We start from the raw sequence: 15,821 nt of genomic DNA, 5'->3' as shown, positions 1-15,821 counted from the left end.
CGCATCAGTGTGGTTTGGGCCACCTGATCCTGGAGAGCTGTCCTTTTGTTAAAACCCCTTTCCTAGAGGCTGTTTCCACAGGTACATTTTGAACTTGCAAATTCTGCATGATGCGAAAATGTGCTTCTGAATATATCTTCGTGTTTCCAGTGATTATCAATTTGCAGCATGCTGTAGGCTACAAATCCCATGCAAATAGCTTCCAGAATTCAGCTTCGGTGAAAACAGAGAGCCCTCGGACAATTAGGGCTCTCCAAAAGAAAGGGAATGAAAATCATTACTGATCTTTTATTCTCTTTTTTTTCATGCATATGTTTGAGGATGGTGATGCAGAGCAGGCATGGGAGGGAACTTTATTATTTCTCAAATTAAAGGGAGAGAAAGACTATGAGTTTAGCTAAATCATCTGCAAGTGAAATGCTGCATTGCTCGCTTGTTAGTATGAATGTGTTGCATGATAGCACTCCGCTGTACGCTGCGTAGCATAAGGAGTTGCTAGGTTACCCAGAGCATCAGGAATTCAGGGAACAATGTACTTATATCTTTTTCAATTTTGAAAAATAAAATAGGTATTGACATAAAATACAGTGTGGCACTGAAGTAATTTTGTAGTGGAGAGATCAGAGGAAGGGGGCCTTTCATCTCAGTGACAGCAGTTTACTCCTTGTTGTGACTTAGCGAGGGCAGCGGCGGGACAGCACGCCGGGATGTCAGCCGGCGGGAGGATGCTTGCGGCTCCTGTACCCCAGCAACTCTTTCTCGAGCCCAGCTCTCCAAAGCCATTGAGCAGCTGCTGTTCAGAGCCATGTCAACTGGTCCTACAGAAACGCGTGACAGCTCCAATGATGTATGGGCCCGGAATGGAAAAAAACAACCCTTTCATGTTAAAAACAAATCTGACAGGTCTAGTGGAGGCTCTCGGCCTACTGGTGTTGTGCCTCAAGCTTTATTATTGTTGTTGTTATTATCATCGTTCTCCTGTTCATAGATAATGTCATAATTTACAGTCAGGTATTGTGTGCGCTGAATGATTGATGTCACTTGGGCATGAATAACCCTTTCTATAGGATTAATAATGGATCTTCAGTGAGAAACAGCCGGGGGGTAGGGGGAGAGAGTGGGGGAATTCACTCATAAAGGCAGACTTTCCTTGCATATCCTGCTCAAGATGATAAGGTGAAGTTCCTCAGACCTGAGCACTGTGCTCCTGTTATCCTAAAACAATTACTAGGTAGGGGAGAAATACAAATTTATTCATCAGACGAACAATGAACCCAAATGCCATGTTCCTTTTTCTCAGACCTGGTGTATAGGTACAAAAGAGCACATCTTCTCTGGGGGTTTGGAGGAAGGATTATATTGACTGATCTTTGCAAGTAAGAGCACTCGCAGACATTTATCCTGACGGAGGAAAGACTTACCTGCTCGTCTTTTCTAGCTCTGGACAGTAAAAGAACATTAAGAACATTATTAATGAGCGCCATGTTCCACTAATAGGTTAGGTTCTGACACAGGCACCGTGACTGTACAAAATGGACTGCATTTTTAATGTTAGAGATACATCACTTCTCAGAAAAATGTAAGGATAGTTCTGCTGGGTACTCAGCTAGCTAGGATTCTTCAAGGATCAGAGAGGGGAGGCTGAAAGGTATCATCTTTCTGATATTATTTAAAAAGAAACTTATGCCCACGTTTCTGTGTTAAGAGTATCAGTAAACTGCAGTGTTTCTTAAAATAAACGGACTGCCATACACATCACATACTCTTTTAACCTTTCTATGTAGTGTTGCGTACACGTCCTTCAGCAGCCCCAGCAGCACTCCTGTGTGCGGTGTCCATGGAGGCACAACCAGCCTGCTTGCAGTGCTACTCCAGTTGACCCTGGCTCCAACATTACCAATGTAGCAGTGCTGCTCACACCTCGATGGCTGAGTTATAGGAAGAGCTCATTTTATTGGTGATACTTTCCACATCCATCTTTTCAAATTGTTGGTGGATTTTATATTCTGTAAAAATGAATATGAATAAAGGTTGCATTTTTGTTGATGGATCCTGGTGACATCATAAATTCTAAAGGCAAGTCCTGAATGGTTTGCAAAACCCCCCAGAACTGAAGAGTAAAATTACATTTTATAATTAGTAGAGAATGAATTTCAAAGTGACCATGAGTTTGGCTTGGTTTATTGGCTCTGTAAGACAGGGTGCTTTTACAAATATTGAATTGTCAAAACTTGTTGGATTCCCACAAAGAGAACTGAATTTACTTACAAAAAAGGATTCTTCATAGCTACAAGTTTTAAAAATCAGGGCTGTAAGGATCTCAGGATATGCTGTGATCAACACTGCCTGTACAAGGCAGAACTGACTACATCTGCTTCTTTCCTGTTACGTTTTCATAACTTGCTCTTGAAAATCATGAACAATTGATATTTTAGAGCTTACCAAGACAAAACACAGACTCTAGTGCTTAACTCTCCCTACTGTTCATTAGCTTTTCCTGATGTTTAACCTCAGTCACCTTTGTTGTAATATGAACTCATAATTCCCATCTAATTCACAGCAGACAGAAAGGAGAGTTTATTCCTTTCCCTTTTCTAGCTGCTCTTGGCGCATTTGGAGAAGGTTATCAGTTTCCTCTCAGTCATCTCTTCACTAAACTAAGCTAATCCTCAGTTCCTCCTGCCTTTCCTCCTCGCTCATGCTTTCCAGAACGGATCACCCTCATTGCCATCCTCTGCATTCCCCCCGCCCTCCCTCTCCCATACAACTTTAGTTACTTAATGTTTCCAGCCAGCCTTTAAATACTGCCAGGTCCTCAGCTGAAGAAAATCAGTGCTGCTATATAAATGGAATTAAGTTGACTAAAGCCTACGGATATCATCAGTAAAGTGGCTGCAAAGACATGTACATGCTTGACAAGTGCTTTGAAATACAGGGACAAGAAAGCACTGCAAAAGTAGGCATTACTATTGTTTTTCTCTGCTGTTGCGAATCATCACCATCATACTTCACCTCCGTAAGACTGAACCCAAGTAAGGATCATAAGATTATAATTGAAAAATTGAAAAATTGAAACATAACAAAAAATTATTGAAAAATGAAAACAGAAATAAATCCTGATACACAGGCCTTACTCAGATTATATTTACTTGGCATTTTATTTCTTAACTCACACATAGTGGGGTATTTGGCAATATTGGCCGTACTCATTCATATTAGACAAGACTATCCTTTTGCCTTATGGCCCTTTTCCCTTGTGTATGTCAGATACCCGTCAGCTGTGTTACGGAGGGAGACCAGCCTGTGTAGATGATGAGGGATGGGCAGGAAGAATTTAAAAACTGGCTCCGAAGCATCCTGAAGCGGTGGCTGTCTTGATGCATGGGGAGAGCTATACTCTACACTGAGATCCTTAAACTGCTGCCCGCTCACTGGCACAAGACGGCAGTAGATCCAGAGCTGTGACTGTGGGCCTGCCTTCCCACTGCAGAGCATGTCCTCTTTATTTCTTTGTAACTCTTTTAATTATTCTTCTTCTTAGTCACCCCAAAGTTAAAAAAAGAAAGAAAAGAAAAAGCGTTTGTTTCATAGTAAAGACAAATCCTTAGAGTCACATTCCTCTCCCACATCTTCCCCTGGAACGGCAGTGCTATAAACCTCTATCTCAAAGCAGAATCCCAGTACTGGCAGTTTAGACAATTTATATCACATAATTCTGGGGCACTAACCAAAAATAGACAGACAACGAAAACATCTATTTTTTAATCCCTTGGTGTATTACTTACTATCTTTTCTCCAAGATTGGCTTAATCTTTCTATTCATCAGATAAAAGGTAATTTGAAAACATTTTCTAGAATATAGAACATCAAATTATAGCCTGGAGTACAGAAAATCAAATTATTTTTTAATTTTAAAATACTTTTATTAAGAACTCAAATTATCTTCCAACATTAAATTTGCAATAAGATAGTAGAATTACAAGCCGAAGTTTTAACAGAAAATGGGATTTGTGTTGCTTGATTTCCAGGACCTTTTTTTTCTATAGTTTAAAGTGCCTTTCTACTCTGAGAAGAGCATTTGTAAAAATGGTATCATGGGGTGCATACTTTTCATCTCTCAATGACTTCCAGATCCAAATCTGATCACTTTAAAAGTAAAGAGATTTCTTTTTAACTCCTATTATACTCATCTGTTACGTTCCTTGTCTGCGAAGTGCTTGACTTGTTCTTTGCAAGAAAGATGTTATTCAGGGCAGCTGAAATAAAAGGATGTAATTCTCTTACAGTATGTTGACTACTTTCTATTTCCTTAAATATCCATGGTCTGCAGTGCAACTGTGTGAGTCAGTTAAATCTCTGGCATCTGTGAAGCATTTACCATGTTTGTAGCCAAGCTCCAGTACTTAATGTTCTTCTTCAAAGAAACCTTAGGCGCAAGGTAAAGGATTTCTACTGTCTGAAAATTAATCAAAGCCTGTGTGGTGCTTGGGAAAAAGTTTCTGAGGTGCACTCCACAGGACAGATCCTCCCTGTACTTTTTTCTTGTTAGACAGAGGATCACAATTTTCTTCTGGTACAAAGAAGAACAAAACTCCTACGCTAATTGTACAGGGAAGTCGTCCCCTCTCTTGTATGCTGCTCACTCACCTCCTCACTCATCCTCCTTTACGTAACTCCCCTATCAATGTCAGCAAGCTGGTGGCACGTTGTGGGGGAAGAGCTTTTTTTCCTGACCACAACTTCCTGTGAAATAAGCTCTATAGCATGATCTTCCAGAAAAATACTGCATTTTGGCGACTGCAGCACACAGGTGGAAATGACCACTCATCTCCCTATAAAAGCCCACACTAGGACACGCCTGAACATGGTGTTTAATGAGAGGAGTGTAAAATGAATTCCAATTATCCTATCCCAATTGTGAATGCCTCATTAACTCTATTGGCTCCAAAGCCAATTACACTAAGCTGAGGACATGCCCTAAAATTAGGACGTGTCATAATATGGATGTGCAGTGAGAGGAGTATAAGACAACTTTCTCTTCTCCCTCCTTAACCCACAAATAGGCCTATCATAATTGCGAATGTGGCATTGACACAACTGGCCCCAAAGCCAATTATACCAAGCTAAGAAAGCCTAGCTTTCTCTTCCACACAAGCCCTCAGTCACACGCCGAGATGAACTTACAGGAGGTCAGTTCCCCATCCACCGTACTGGGCAAATACATATATTGCAGACAGAGCTGATTTATGGCCCCACCACTCCAGCAGGAGTCTGTGAACACGATCGGACAGAACAGAGCTGAGAGAGACAGGAAGCGTTCGTGTACCAAGACACCCTCCATCCTCCTCTCCTGCCTTATCCAGCCATCCACGACCTGCTGCCAACCTGTGCGTGGTGCCAGAGGTTCCCCCCAGCTGTAGCAGAGCTGTACTTACACTGCTACCAGGAGCTAACTATAGCCGTGGGAGCAGGGACCAGATCAGCTTTTTGAACCCGGAAATCTACAATATTGGCCAATAATGCATAAACAAGAATACACTTCAGCTTTTGGCTTTGGGTTCACAAGGAGAAAAAAAAAATACAGCACCTCACACAGACCACAGGCAGGTTCAAAATGGAGAGTTCCAGTACAGAAACGTGAGCGTATTTGACTTACGATTCTGAAACCTCTGCTTTCTCCCTGTAAAAGTCAACTACAAGCTTACCTAGCAACAAAATACATGCTGTGCATGTTCATAAGCAATCTGAACATAGCCTTTCTGAAGTAAGCAATTATAGCATTTCGATTATTGGAATATGTCACACTCACTCAGCATGAGTGCCCTACAGAGAAGAGCCTAAATACTTGCATGCATCCATCTGACTACACAAGGTGTGCACGCAGAATTTGCTCTTTCATTTCAGCTGGAAAGATGGTTTCATAAAGCTATTCATCAGTTCCTGAAAATTTCCAATCCCTTTGCTGTCAGGATTGCACACATTGTTCCTCCATTTAAGAAGCATATGTTAGCGTCACAACTGAGCCAGCATTGCAGTAATACCAGATCCTGTGAAATAGGCTTAAAAAAACCCTAGAAAACGTAGGGGGAAAATATATGTAAAGATACACAGTGCAGATCTCCTGTGGTGAGTTTATTACGTTTTTCAAAAGCAGTAGAAGATATGGGATAACAGATGGCCCAACAGTGACTACAAAGCAATAATCTATGTGAAGGGCTCTGCTCATGTCATGAACAGTGAAAGCACAGTTTCAGAGGTTTAAGCTGAGAAAGAATTCAGCTGTACAGGTCAAAACCAAGGATTAGATTCCCATTCTAATTATGGGAATCTACCTAGTTATGTCTCTCCCCCACACCCCCCCAAAAAAGAAGAAAAAATAAACACAACATAAAAGAATAGGAGTAGGACAGAGGTTGTTCTACTGTCCTCTCTTATTATTCACATATCCCAATACTGGACCACTTCTGAGTTAGTGTATGTGAAAGAAAACATCTAACTGATATCCTGAAGCAAATCAGAGACACTGAGTGACCCCCCCAGCGCTCTTCAGCTTCAGGGATGGATCTGCACAATGATCACAGGAGCAGAGCTACTCAAACCAGTTGCAAACTGGCTGGCTCGTATAGCAGCTACAGCTGGCAGAAGGGTGCCCCAGGCAGGGGCTCATCCACCCAGATCCTCAGGTGGGTTTAGCAGCTTGTGAGGCTGAAGCTCAACAGGTAGCAACATCCAAAGTAGCTGGTGAAAATCCAGGTCTCCACACTGCTAAGCGCTCTCTTTTGTGCTAGTCATTGCTAGAGACACAGGGCTTGAAACAAGGCAGTATGATCTGCGATGCTGAGTAGTGTATTTAGGAAAGGCAGGAAAGGAAGCTGTTGCACCACTGCCCTGTCACAATCAGGCCACTGGAGAAAGAGTAGCTTCCTGTCTGGCACAGCCAGGGCCCTTTCAGGACCACGTTGCCTGCAGGCTGTGCCACGTCCCAGGAGGAGGTGACGGCCATGCGGCAGAGAAGCGTCCGATGGCAGGAACCGGCATGGTGGCCTGCCATGAGTCAAGTCCACACTGCTGAAGGGCAACAACGTCCGCATTTTTCTTAAAAGTGAAGCATGGCATGTGCCCTGAAAAGCACACATCTAGCTGAGACCCGGGCTTTAGGGATACAACCATATGTGAGAGGAACATTGCTCATGTCACGCACACTCCAATACTTTGGATATATGCAACCAGTTTTCATAAAGATCATATGTAAAAACTGAAGCAAGACAGACAATAATTTCTAATAAGAAGAATGGAATGAGATTTTCTAATAAGAATATCATTTTGATATTATGAGCTGTTGTATTTAGCTTGTGAACTTTAGAAATCACTTTTCTGAGCCAGCAATCTACTTTGAGGAGCTAGAGTGGCAAATGCAGAATTATAAATCAGCATTAACACTTGGTTTCTGAACTCTCCTTGCCCCACAACTGCAGTAAAAAATCTCAGCACCACAGCTCAGATTTTCAAAAGTACTTCAGATAAATATATTTCATTCAAATCAGCAGAAAATAGGTAACAACCACTAAGACTGCTTCAAAAATCCCACCCTAGTGCCACACCCTCATGCATATTTGAACACAATTGGAAAGGTCATTATATGATAGCTGTGAAATTCGCTTTCTAATGTAGAAAAGCAAGAGTTGAAGGAAAAGATAAAAATCTCTTACTTGACCAACAGATACAGCTGGAAAAGATAGAAAGGTTTTGGGCTCAGGGTCCTCTCCTCTGATATAATGAAAAGCAGCAGCATCCATTCTCACACAATCTTCTGCAGTCAAACCAAGCTGCAAGATGGGACTGGTGAGAGAAGGTATTGAAATGTATATTGATGTAAACCTACAGAAAGACACCTTAACAAAGACAGGTTTAATGGGCTGCAATAATACATACAGTGGCCAAGTCAGAGCCACCTTCCAACACTTCACTTCATGCATGGACACTGTAAAATAAAACAAAATATATTCATCTCTCAATACAAAATATATATATATGCTGATATGGATAAGCGGTTAGCAAGTAGAAGGAATGGTAACAAAGTAAGAGGACAGCAAGGCTACATTTCTGGTTAGTTCAGAATCTGATTCAAGATCATGAAAACCTAATAAAGAGATAATCTGTAGAAATGACCAGTGGTGTCAGAGAAAAAGAACTGCAGCATGTGCAGCATTTTGTAAAGTGATAGTGGCTTGTGAGGACAATTTCAGTACAGAGGAAATATTTCAAATTCAGACCAGAAGGTCCTGTAGAAGTGGTCAGAAGGAAGAAGTCAGAATATTGAGACTATGCAACTGGATCAATGAGCTTGGAGACAAAGCAAGGGTGGATGACAATGTGACAGAGAGAGAAATGAACTCTGCTCATCCATTAGGAGACCTGGGACAGGAGCATGTAGAGACCCCCACCAAAAAAGGGATGGGTATGAGATGGAGAAAGCATTAAGAGGAGACAGGATGAAGAAAGAAGACATGACCAGGGGGCCAAATGCACAAGTCAAAGGATTTGAACTAGGGAGAACTTTGGAAATCTCAAAGTACAGCAGAAGTAAAAAAAGCAGAGAGAGAGCAATAAAACAAAAAGAGGGCGATAACAGGCAGAGAGCTCTTTTCGGACACTGTCAAGCCTTCTTCCAGGGAATTAGTAAAATCCCAAGCAAAATAAGAGAAATGTAGAGGCAGCAAACAAGGAAAAAAAGGAGAGATGAGATTTGAAGCAAAAAGTCAAATGTGGCAAAGAGCTTTTACGGATTAGAAATCTCTGAGCAGATAAGAGGAGAAATAAACTGGCCTGGCCAGGAAGAAGATAGAGCTGAAAGGAAAAAAAGGTCAGACTCACAGCATAGAGAGCAAGCAATGTCAGAAGGGAAGACATCTCTCTGATGTCCTTAGCAGAGCAAGAACAAGGGCCAGGAATACTGAAAGCTGAGAAAAAAAAATCATGGTTGTTGACACCATGGTAGCGCTGGTTCCTGCTCCTCTTTGCCACCACTTTGATATTTCTCTGGGCCTTGTGGGGGCTTGGGTTAATCCATTTCCCTTTCCAACCATAATCCCTTCTCCTCTCAATCCGGTGGTGGCAGCAATGACAAAAGCATATTGAATATTGTCCCCTGCCAGCTGTGCAATGGATAGCTGAAAAGGGGAAAGAGCCAGTGAAGCTCACATGGGGAGCAAAAGATTTTGAACCGTGCAGATATATATCTATATCTCTTCTGGACCACCCAGGGACAGCAAGTATCACTGCCCACTAATCTGAAACAATTGGCATCAACCACCCTCCAAGGGCAGAGATCTTGGCAGCATCAGTCAAGCCTGAGAGTGCACAAAGAAGGAGGCAGCGTGCAGTAATCGGGGCATGGCGCCAGGGCCGCTTCCCGCGGCCGTGGACGGGGGGAGTCAAACAGGCTCCTGCTGAGGCATCGCATAAGGTTCTTCCCCCGGCCTTTAAAAAAACCTGCTTCAGAAGGCGTGGAGGGGAACGCGCCGTAGCCATCTCCTACAGGCCCTCGCTTGAACTGTAACATAACGAAGAAAATTGCAGAAAATTGCAGAAAGGAGCCACGCACATACGGAAAGCATCTTGCAGTTGTTAATTGTGTATTGGGGGAAATACTCTGTTTTGATATCAGAACTGGAAGCAGGCTGAAAAGCAACAAGACTCGAATATCACTTCCTCATTTATCCTGTTGGATCAGAATACAATAAAGAGGTTGTGCATTTAGAAGATAACGTAAAGTGGCATGTTTTTAATAACTGCCGTAAGGGGTTTTGCTGCTGGAGAGATGAACCCGTACGCATTGATATCCACATTGTTGAGTTGATATTAGAGTAAATAGAGAAATTTCAATTTTTTTAGATGTTATTCACTTGGGATGCCTGTTCACATTTTACAAAGCAAACTAGAGACGTACTTAAACAGATGAGTAAAACATTAAAATTAAAAAAACAGCCTACTTTTCTCCAAGTACCTTTTTCAAATGGCACAGAGAACTTTACACAAGCTAAAAGAACCTCTACATTTAATTCCTGAAGGCAATGATATTTCCTAAGCTCATCCCGCAGTCTGGTCAGGTACTGCTGAGTCAACCTAGTTCTGGGACTTTCCTTGCCTGTTAATGCTGTGCACAGGCCTTGAGATGTCATTATTTCACTGCTGCGGCACCACAAGAAAAACCTTCTTGATGGTTTACTGCAGCTTAGAAGCAATGGTTTAAAAATCCCTAGCATCATGTTTACTCTCTTTAAATCCAGACTTGAAATGCCAATTCATTTGAAGAAGTAGCTTCTCTTTCATGCTGTGATGTTATTTCTCTCTGGTTCAGGTACTCTCACAGGTATATAAGGACTCTAAAACACTGAATTTCATAAAACATTGAAATCTAATTCTATTTTCTGCAGAGCTATCATGGAGCGTCAAGCCTGTCATACTGAGGCTTACACCATTATAGACTTCAAAACTGTGCAAGTTTCAGAAGAGCTGCTATGCATGTATTAGACAGAAACACGTTAGTTGTTTTACCGCTGCTGCTGGTTTGTCCAGCATACCTACCGCTCTGCCTCCAGAAGCGAGGGGTACGCAGCGGGCCAGCGGAGCATCAGCAACTGGACCTTTTGACCTGCTAAAGCATCGCTGTGAGAGAGCATGATTACTCTCTGGAAATGTATGCTAGTAGGGGGAAAGAAGGCATGAAGAAAGCAATGAAAGTGAAAAGAAATGTTTTGTACAAAAGATAACGAATACAAACCAGCCATGAATAGACTTAGAAATTTGAAGATAATCGCAGAAATCACCTTCTGGAATGGCCATCTTACAGGAACAGTGGAGGAAACAAAAAAAGCCCAGCTACCTTGAGACCAGTAAATGTATTTAGGGAATTACATCAACTTAACCAGGCTTTAATACCAGGGTGATGGCCTTAACGTTTCAGCTGGTGGCCTCCACTTCACCCCTTTTATGCTTCCATGAAGATAATTGTGCATCACTGAAAATGTGAAAATGCAATTTTTACTGTCAAATGTTGCCCTAATCCCTGACAAACAATTACCATAATCAGTGGGAATAATCCTTTTATGGTGATGATCATATTGCAAAAATATGGTCCAAGTAACCCAACCAAACCACTTCATTCATACAACAACTTCCATGTGAGATGGAGGCAGTGTATCCTTGAGCATCACCAGTTAAAAATCATTGGAAAAACACAGGGAAGGGACACTTTGAGACATCTTATCCATTTCAGTGGCTTTTTTGTAGAGACAAGAATACCTGAACCTGTGCTGATAGGTGCTGCTCTAAATTGTTTTTAAAAACAGCCAGTGATAGCTAGTCTACAACTCCAGCAGTAGCTATGCATGATGTCTATATTTTTTATAGTTAAAAAGCTCTACTGTCTCTTCTAACCCCCACCATGTCCAGAAGTCCAGTAGTTCACAGTAGAGATCGAAGATAGTTTCTTTCCTCACTCAGAGTTTTTTTCTCTTAATTTTTATGAAGCATAATAATAATTGCTGTATATATCCTATGTAAATGTCCATGTCTCTCCAAAGATCTGGAAAGGTGCTGGAAAGGTCTCAGAATAAGCACAGCTCTTGAAAGCACTGGCAGCTGGCTCAAGTCTCATGCTTCCCTCCTTCATTAGGAGTTCAAGACCAATTCCCACATAAAGCTCAACAAAATTTCAGTAAGATATGGGCGTCTTTGTATTCATGTGACCCCTGAAAATGGGGCACTAACACAAACAGGCTTTTTTTTATTAGCTTATGTTACTACTACTACAAAGCAAGCTGAAGTTTTCTAACCCATAAAATCATTCTTTCATCTTTGCAAAGAGGAGTGCTGCCTGATGCCTTACTAAGTTTGATGAAACCGAGGCAGAAGAACCCTGTTGTGGCTCTCTGCATGCTTAGGGAAAATAAATTACCATTTTAAAGCTATCTCACAAAGCAAATCCCCACTCGACTCCAATAAGAATAAGCAGAACCAGTTTGGGTATGACCTGCTAAATCACTGAAACCTAAGCTCCATTTTTTTTGAGGGATTTGGGGTAAATTCTGATGAGAGACCCCTTTCTGCTGTTCCCTTTTGACACCAAGGCCTGGGTCACACACACTTCAGCGCATGGCTCAGAGTGCTGCCAGGGGCCACACAGTTCTCTCAGGAATGACCAGACCTCACAAAATCCGCCCCTTCCCCGGTACAGCCGGGAACTGAGCTGGGCACTACCAGAGCCGGGTTTGCAGGACCTCCCACCGGCCCCGCTGCAGTCAGCGCGGCTGGGCCTGCGAGGAAGCCGAGCAACGGGGGAGGAGAGGGCACACGTCTACGGCCGTGGTCACCCGTTGCTGTTTTGGGGCTAACGGTGTGTAAGAAAGGGCTGTCTGTCTCCCCAGGGCTGCACACCGAGCCCTGCCAGGCAGCGTGGCGGGGTGAGAGGACACCAAAACGGCTGGAGGGAGAGGTGAGGAGAGAAGGAGTCGCAAGCATTTAGGAGTCTGTTCTTGGCTCTCCCACAGGCCAGGCAATGGCCCCAGTGATGTGCCCTGCCAGCTCCTGCCTCAGTTTCCCCACCTGGAAAAAGCTGCGCCTTTACTTCGTCCAGCAGGGGAAAGGGAAACCGAAGTAGAGAGCACCAGCCGGGGCCACTGGGGCTCCTGGCACCGCTGCTGGGGGGCACACGAGCAGGACAGGTGTGGGGAGGCACAGAAAATACAGGAATTAGCATCCCCAGGGCTGAGGCTCGGGGGAGGGGGGTGAGAGGATGGTGTGCCCCCCCCCCCAAGTGGCTGCAGCCGGTGTCACCCCGCGGAAGGGGTCCCTTTCCTGGAACAAAGCAAAGCCCCACATGCGTGGCGGAGCCTGCCTGGGCCGTACGGCAATAAGCGTAATTAAACATGCCACATAAAAGCTGCCTCCGTATTTACCATTCTGCTCAAATATTTGAACCTTTAAATTGCTTAACATATTTGAGAGGGAAGGGATGAGCGGCAGAGTCTGAGAATTTCCTGAAGGAGGTGACCAGAAAAGTGGTGCTTTAGTTACCTGCTCTTTTTTCCTTTTTTTTTTTTATGAAGGTTTCATTTCATTTGCCACAGTTAATGTACGATATCATTACTATTTATTATCGTTATGACTAATCTTACAGCCATATGGAGGAAAATCTTTTAAAGTCAGTTTTATATGTGATATTGGGGAAAAAAATCACTTCCCAGGAGACATCAAAATCATGAAATCTCCCTTCACTTTTTTTTTTCTGATCACTTATTATTCATGCTTTATATTAAACTCGCTTTCTTCCATTATTTCATCAGCTGTGTCTTTAGATGAAATTTAGAGAAGTAGTAAAATATTAGTTACTTTTGCCATTAAAAGATCTTAATACAAGTATCATTTAATTACAAAAATAACCTAACATGGAAATTAATACTTTTATTGAAGCGATCATTTTGAATAATTTTTATACAAAAAAAAAAGCTTCACATTGTATTGCCTGTGTATTGGAGTGCAAAGAGCTTTTACAGCCCAACATAAAAAGTAGTTTATAGCAATGCATTTGTGTTGTAGACGAATTATTCTCAGGCTCCAGTCGTTATTACAAACAACAAATAAGCAATTGTCAAGGGGATCATGTGGAAAACTGAACTGAACATGATACCTAAAGTGAAAAAGAAGTGAAGACAAACTACTTGTAATTATTGTCTGATTGGTCCTGAAACACTTCCCAGCCGACAAGTGCGAAAACCACCTGACTTCTACCAAGCAAAGGAGGAAAACTGATTTTTAAATCATTCCTTTTAGTTGTCTCTGGGATCCCGTTCCTTGGTTTACGCTGTTTTTGAAGACTCGTCGCGTTTGTCCGCACGCCGAGCTGGAGCGTGACAAAAGCAGGTTTTTCACACTGTTTGCAGCCGAGACATGTCCCGTCTGTCCTCCAGACGGGACAGACGGCCACCGCCCGGGCGAGCCCACCGCCGAGGAGGGCGCCCGGCGCGGCGGGGCACGGCCCTGCCAGCGGCCTCCCGGGGCAGCGCGGGGCCCGGCCCCGGCCCCGGCCCGCATCCCGGTCCCCGGCCCCGGGCCGCCCCGCCGGGCTCGCCGCTTCTCCCCGCCGGGGCGCCCCTGCCGGCTCCGGCGCGTCGTCTCGCCGCTCGCCTCGGAGGTGTTCAGCCCCGGGGGTTATTTATTTTATATTTTATTTTATTTTATTTTATTTTATTTTAACCCCGCAAAAGGATGCGAGCGGCGTGGCCCCGGTCCGGGTACTGCGCTGCAGCCCGTTTCCCGCAACCCGAGCGAGAGCAGCCGCTGCGGCGCCGGGGCCGGGGCCGGGGCCCGGCCGCGAGGGCCCGAGCAGAGCGGGGAGGCGAGAGATGACACACAGCGGCGCCACCTCAGCCCTCTTCTTTTTGCTTCCAGCCACCCGAAGCGCTAATGCGGCACGGCCCGACCGTCCCCTCGAGGCTCTGCCCTCGAGCCCGGCTGGCCGCAGCGCGCAGGGGCAGGGGGGAGCCGCGCTGCGCGGGACCCCACGACCGCGGGTGCCGTCCCCGTCCCCGTCCCCGTCCCCGACCCCGACCCCGACCCCGCCGGGACGGGCGCGCACGTCCAGCCCGGCCTCTCAAAGGAAAGCGCACCGATCCTCCACGCCGAAATCAAACGCACACCAGCAAAACGAGCCGAGCGAGAGGGGAGGCGAGCGGAGGGGGCCGGGGCAGCGCCGCTCTGCTTCCCGAGAGCACCGCAGCGCCCCGAGCCGCCCCGTCGGCCCGCAGCCACCGGAGCGGCAGCGGCAGAGCCCCGGCTGCGGGGGCCGCGCTCCGGGAGCCCCGCGCTGCCGCCTCCCGCCGCCCCGGACGGACCGAGGGCCCCGGGGGGCCGTGTCCCCCCCAGGGAGCCGTGTCCGCCCCCCCCCCCCCCCCCCCGGGGCTGCGCGGCCAGCCGGGTGCCAGGGCAGGACCCTGGCGGAGGGGAGTTGGCCGCCGTCGAGGAGACTTACTTCTTTCCGAGTAACTCGAAGCAGTTCATTGTCCAGCTGGTTAAAACTCTGGTTTTTCAGACTTAACATTCTGTTGGGATTAAAAAAAAAAAAACAAAAACACCACAGCAACCCCCACGTAACGAGACTCCTGCTCCTCAGCGCAGCCATGAGGCACGCCTGCCTTTTAAATGTTGCCCCTGAAAAGATGCACTTCACATACGCACTCCTGCGCCGTGCTTTACGTAAAGAGAAATTCCAAAACACGGAAATTCATAGCAGTCTGAGAGCAAAAACCTAGCACCACTTTTTATATATTTTAAAGTAGGTTTTTACTTATCAGCTCTAGCACACTTTCAATTCGCTTGAAGTTGAAGGAGCTGCAAATGGCGCTTCTTTTAATGGGAAACAGATATGTTAATAGTTGTAAACATAATAAAAATGATTTCTCTTTTGCTCTACAGAATACTTCCTTACCCAACTAGATGAAAATAGTTTCGAGTATAAAAAGTCACCACCTGCTTAATTTAACTGTAATAGCTCTAGCCCCCAACAGAGTCCTGCTTTGTGCATATACTGCACATCCATATTAAATCATGTTTGAGTTGTATATTTGTTTTTCATAACTCTTCCTTTCTAGTCATCCAGGATGCTGTATGTACCACAGTTATTCCAGTGTTCATGTTGTCACTGTTAAAAAGGGGGCTTGCAACTAAACGGATGCCTTATGAAAATAACAGCTGCTTCAGTAAGACAAATTGTAATATGAAACCCTGTAATATTTTTCTCCCTAGAACTGTGAATTATATAT

At 44.6% G+C, this 15,821-nt stretch overlaps 2 long non-coding RNA genes across 4 annotated transcripts in view; both read right to left on the bottom strand.

Annotated features, from left to right (window-relative positions):
• Positions 1 to 15,135, bottom strand: part of LOC112991972 (uncharacterized) — a 45,219-nt gene extending 30,084 nt beyond the window's left edge. Inside the window, exon 1 of the long non-coding RNA XR_003261395.2 lies at positions 15,032 to 15,135. This is a non-coding gene — a long non-coding RNA (uncharacterized LOC112991972). The remainder of the gene's footprint in view (positions 1 to 15,031) is intronic.
• On the bottom strand, positions 6,617 to 9,505 carry LOC112991984 (uncharacterized). 3 transcript variants are annotated; one of them, XR_010385710.1, is made up of 4 exons: positions 8,875 to 9,505; positions 7,933 to 7,981; positions 7,710 to 7,839; positions 6,617 to 7,121 (listed from the first exon to the last, which is right to left on the bottom strand). It is a non-coding gene; the product is annotated as an uncharacterized LOC112991984 (long non-coding RNA). The 3 variants fall into 3 exon arrangements; XR_010385709.1 differs by having other exon boundaries at positions 7,710 to 7,981; XR_003261409.2 differs by lacking the exon at positions 8,875 to 9,505 and having other exon boundaries at positions 7,710 to 8,741.
• Positions 15,136 to 15,821: the final 686 nt, after the last annotated feature.

Source organism: Dromaius novaehollandiae, chromosome W, assembly GCF_036370855.1.
Source record: "Dromaius novaehollandiae isolate bDroNov1 chromosome W, bDroNov1.hap1, whole genome shotgun sequence".
Classification (NCBI taxonomy): Eukaryota; Metazoa; Chordata; class Aves; order Casuariiformes; family Dromaiidae; genus Dromaius; species Dromaius novaehollandiae.
The sequence above is the reverse complement of the archived record's forward strand: the minus strand, read 5'-3'. Positions and strand labels throughout refer to the sequence as shown.